Raw genomic sequence first — 5,059 nt, 5'->3', positions numbered from 1 at the left:
GAGAGGGGAGAAGTTGAACAGAGTGGTTCAGATTGCACAGAAGGAAAATACCTTTTGCCATCAGGATAGTCAAGCATTAGAACAGGTTGTCTGAATGTGCAGGATGCGAGATCTCCATCCTTGCAAGTTTTCAAAACCCAATGGATAAACCTCTGAGCAATGAGGACTGATGTCAACATGTCCCTGCTTTGCTCAGGAGGTGGAAGTAGAAACTTCCATGTGTTCTTCCCAACATGAACTGTCCTTTTGATCTTGTAATATTTGTGTCTGCGGCTCTTTCTGATGATCCTGGACATTGGAGAAAGACTGAGCAAGTGTGGAGATGTGACATGGAGTTTCGAGGTGACTTTCAGCTTTTCCAAAAGGCAAAGGGAGGCCAGAAACACAACACAAGAGCTGAGCTGCACTGCCTTCCTGCGCACAGGGAAAGGCCTCCCACACAACAGCACTCCCGAGGGGCTGAGGAGCACTCGCATCAAGCTCCAACATGCACACCTCTGTGTTGGCAGTGACTGTCATAAAAAATCAGTCCTTTCCTGCAAATTCAGATATCTTGCCCTTAGAAGCTACAGCAGCCATGTCTGTGTCCACTGAGATGCCCTCTCCTGTGTTTCCAGATAGTGAAGAGGCTGAGGAGACTCTATCTCATGACATGCACGTCCAGCAGCGCCAAGAGGAATCATGCCCAGTGGCAGCTACTTGTAGCACAACAGGGGCAAAGGAGACTCTGGGCACCTACAAGGTAAAAGAGATGAACAGATACCAGGAGGACATACCAGTAACTCTACTCCCTTCAGCCCCTGATGCGTCAGGCCCCTGGGCTTCAGGGAAAGGTTTAGGGAACATCTCCCCTCATGGGACAGAGCCTGGCACTCAAGGGGAAACATCTTATTCCCCAGGGCAAGTCTCCATGGCTGGAAGAAGTGCTGGGGGTGGGGGGGTCAGCCTCTTCTTCCTCCATGGATCATTGTAGGAGGCTGGAGGGACCAGCCCAAGCCATCAGGGCTCTCTGAATGTGAGTTAGTCAGTGGACAGACAGTTGTCTGGAGGGAAGTGAGGAGAATCCCATTCATAGGACCTCTGATGACTTTGCTTCATGAATTTGGCATAGTCCTGGTGAGTGTCTGGCATCAGTTTCCTTTTCAAAGCAGCATGAATGAGAACTGAAATGATCAGGAGTTATGGGCAAGGACAGGCCTTGCCAGAGTTCTTTATAAAAAGTTTCCAGAGTCTGGAGTTTCATTCTCCCTTGAGGGCCACTTATGCATTGCTCACTCTCTGCAGTCCCTGGGGAGAACCCCTGAGGATCAATCTTCAGAGACTGATTAGTGCTATCAACCCCTGGACACATTAGAGAGCAGAAGCATTTAAGTCCTGCTGGGGACTTGCTGCAGGAGCTGCTGGGAGAAGATGGAGCAATCAGGGCAAAGCCTGAGCCCTGGGCAGTGGTTTGCGGAGTCTAGGGAAGGCAAAGACTAAGTGGGGGAGATGCAGAGTGTGAAATCCCAACCTCAATCTTCATTCCCAGGCACCATCAGTGCAGAGGTCACCCCTTCATGCTGAGGACTGTAGGCTGGCACTGGATATCCTGAGGCAGGTCACGGTGTTGTTTCTGTTGCTGCTGGGTTTTAACAGTTAAAAATTCTGAGTGAGACCAGAGTCTCACTCTTGTCCTTTCCTGCATGTCTTTCCTGCAGCTCCCTTCTTCCTGAGACCCTGCCGAGTCCCTGGCACCATGGAGCAGAGATCCTGGGAGGGGCTGAGGGTGCTGACTTACAGCTGGGCTGCTGGTGTACTGGATCCGACCCTGGGGCACTCATCCACCTTGGATGGGAGGGAGATAAAGTCTGGGCAGGCTGTTCAGGGCTAGAAATGCTTATCTTTCCCTTCACCAAGTGTTAAGGGCTTTTCCTCTCCCCTTTCTCATAGTCTTACAGGATTTGATCTGTGTCCCTCAGCTTTCTCACATTTGACTCTCACTTAGGCAGTGGGGAGGGCCGGGGACCTCAGTCATTCTGTGCTGATTCTGGAAACCCCTCTTACTGGTATCCATCATTACAGCCTCAGGGAAAGCGTAGGAGATGGGTGAGAGTGTGGGAAGCTCATTCATCCCAAGAGCTCTCTGGACAGTCCAGGCATCTGCTTGCCCATTTCCAAACTCACTGAAAGGTCTAAAGAGAGAGGAAGGGAATGGCAGAGACATGATTTTCTCTATAGTTATTTTTGTGAGAACCCCCGGAAGGGCACCAGGCAGAGGGCTGTGTGTCTCAGGCATGGGCTTTCCCCAGCTGTGCACTCAGGCATGTCCTGATACTACGCCTACCCCTGACCCTGCACCTTTCTCCCCTCATCCCAGCACCCTGAGGACCCCCTTCCTGGTGCACTGAGCAGGGAGCCCTATGAGCACAGCTGGCCATACTGAGGTCCAGCTTTTGGACTGGGATGTGCCAGGAGGCAGCCCCACAGCCCTCAGGAACCATCACTGTGGAGGCAAAGATGTCAAGCTCATGATCCTCCCTGCCCTTCTCCCTTCATCCCTGCACAAATACTCTCTCACGTTTCCTGCTTCACTCAAGATTTTTCACAATGTCTTTGGGGTCATTTTTTTTCCACATCTTTGTCACTTTTTCCTGTACAGTGAAAAATACAGTGTAGTTTAAAGCATCCTCCTGGACAATGTTTTTTTCAGTGAGTGCAATGTGTGTTTTCTCTTTCCCAAGAGCAGAAGGATCTGTGTTCTTCATGACTAAAATGGTACTTCCTCAGAATATGGTTGAGCATATGGTACAAGGCTGTTTCCATGTGAGCAAATGCACAATGTGGTCTTACTGCATAGAGAGAAAGAGGCACCTCCATGGGGCTGTTTGCCTCTGTGGTCAGAAGGGGCTCTCTGGGATAGGCAGAGGGGCCACCTGGAAGGAACCATTTCTCTGTTCACCCACAGATCCAATGTGAAGAGAAGAGTGACATTCACAAATCCTTTCAAGAGTGTAGACAGAAGTACGTTCTTTCTTTTTTCTATTTGGGGAAACGGCAGATAAACAATACTGCCTGGAGAAAGGGGAATGGGAAATCAGGCATCAGTGATGAAGTTCATCCTGCTGGAAACAAGGAATGTCCCCACACGCCAGACACCTTTCGTCTTTCTCTCACTCATCATCTGTTTGGTGACATGGTTGGGAATATCCACATCACTGTGGAAGGACTCCTTACTCTCCTTTCACAGTGCATGGGAACCATGACGGGAATGTGAAGGGAGCAAAAGAATGTGGGTTTAGTTTTCTTGGTGTCAGCAGTGTTCTTCCCAACTCTTCTTAAAAATAAATGCAGAATACCTCTGCTTTCTCATAGATCCCGTTGCTGGAAAGAGCAGAAGACAAACAGCACTATACGGAAAAAGTGGAAAGGGACAATGGAACATCATCATGGGAGTTCCTCCTGCTGGGAATGGGGAATGTCCCCTCACTCCAGACACCACTCTTCCTCCTCTTGCTCATGATCTACTTGGTGACTGTAGTTGGGAACATCCTTATCATTGTGCTGGTGGTGACAGACCAGCATCTGCACACACCCATGTACTTCTTTCTGGGCAATCTCTCCTCCCTGGAGACCTGCTACAGCTCCACCATCCTGCCCTGGCTACTGGCCAGCTTCCTGACTGGGGACGGGACCATCTCTGCTCGGGGCGGCATTGCACAACTACATTTGTTTGGCTCTTTTTCAGTTAGTGAGTGCTACCTGCTGGCAGTCATGTCCTACGATCGGTACTTGGCCATATGCCAGCCCCTGCTCTATGCAAGCCTCATGACCTGGAAGGTCTCGCTAAAGCTGGCAGCAACATCTTGGCTAGCAGGATTGCTTATCTCTACAGTAGTCACTTCTTTTTTAACTCATTTAAAATTCTGTGGTCCCAAAGAAATTGACCATTTCTTCTGTGATTTTATCCTATTGCTGGAGCTCACCTGCAGTGACACCAGTGTGATCAGATTGTTAGCTTTCACACTCTCTCTCCTGGATATAGTCTTCCCATTCCTGTTCACAGTGGCCTCCTATGCATGAATCATAGCTGTCATTCGGAATATCCCATCCAGTGTGGGCAGGCAGAAGGCCTTCTCCACCTGCTCCTCTCACCTCACTGTCATCACTGTTTTCTGTGGCACCCTCATCATTGTCTACATGCTGCCCAGAACCCCACAGCTAAGGCAGCTCAACAAAGTGTTCTCCTTTTTCTACACCGTCCTCACGCCCCTTGTCAATCCCCTCAGTTACAGTCTGCAGACCCGGGAGGTCAGGGAGGCCCTGAGAAGAGTGCTCAGAAAAGCTTTGGCCATCTCCAGAGCTCAGAACATTGCTGTGCCAGGGTATTAAGACCATGTGTGGTGCATATGTAAACTACCAAGGAGACAATGGGGGAAGATGTGTGCTGAGTGCCAGGAATCCCTCAAGGAGTATGTGTTCTGTGAAGTTTAAACAGAAAGGAAGGGAAGAGTCCATTAGCAAATACATATATGTATATTTCTCTAAGTCATCTAATAAAGACTGATGAAAAGAATGTGTCTATATGTGTGTTTATAGGCGGTCGAGATGACATGAGACAAATGCAACCTATAGAGATATGACCCTCTAATAAGCTCAGATAGTGCAACTCTTGCAATGTCCAGCAATTTCAGACCTCTGCTAATATCCCAGTTTACTGCCTCTGATTTCCCAGCCACTGAATTTCCTTTCTCATCTCTGCTAAAGCAGAAGATCTCTTCTCCTTTTGTTAGATAAGATTAACTGACTCAGTGCTGAGGTGCTGCAAACTATCTTAGTATCAACGACCATGCTGTCCTCTGTCAATCTGCTGCAGTATTTCAGTCAGTCTCTTGAAGAGGGAAACTGAGTTGGAAAAATGAGCTGAGACTTAGGATGATAAGATCACAGGAAAATTCATGTTGGAAGGGACCTCAGGAGGTCTCAGGCCTAACCTCTAGGTCAAGGCTGGGTGAGCTATGAGGTCAGATCAGGTCACTCAGGTGTTTATCCTGCTGAGTCTTGAAAAGCTCCAGGAACAGAG

At 48.9% G+C, this 5,059-nt stretch overlaps 1 pseudogene; it reads left to right on the top strand.

The window, feature by feature from the left end:
* The first annotated feature begins 329 nt into the window (after positions 1-329).
* Positions 330-4,368, top strand: LOC134154885 (olfactory receptor 11A1-like; annotated as a pseudogene).
* The last annotated feature ends 691 nt before the right edge of the window (positions 4,369-5,059 follow it).

The sequence above is a fragment of the Rhea pennata genome, unplaced genomic scaffold (genome assembly GCF_028389875.1).
Source record: "Rhea pennata isolate bPtePen1 unplaced genomic scaffold, bPtePen1.pri scaffold_51, whole genome shotgun sequence".
In the NCBI taxonomy this organism is placed as follows: Eukaryota; Metazoa; Chordata; class Aves; order Rheiformes; family Rheidae; genus Rhea; species Rhea pennata.
This window is presented reverse-complemented; position numbering and strand designations above follow the sequence as displayed.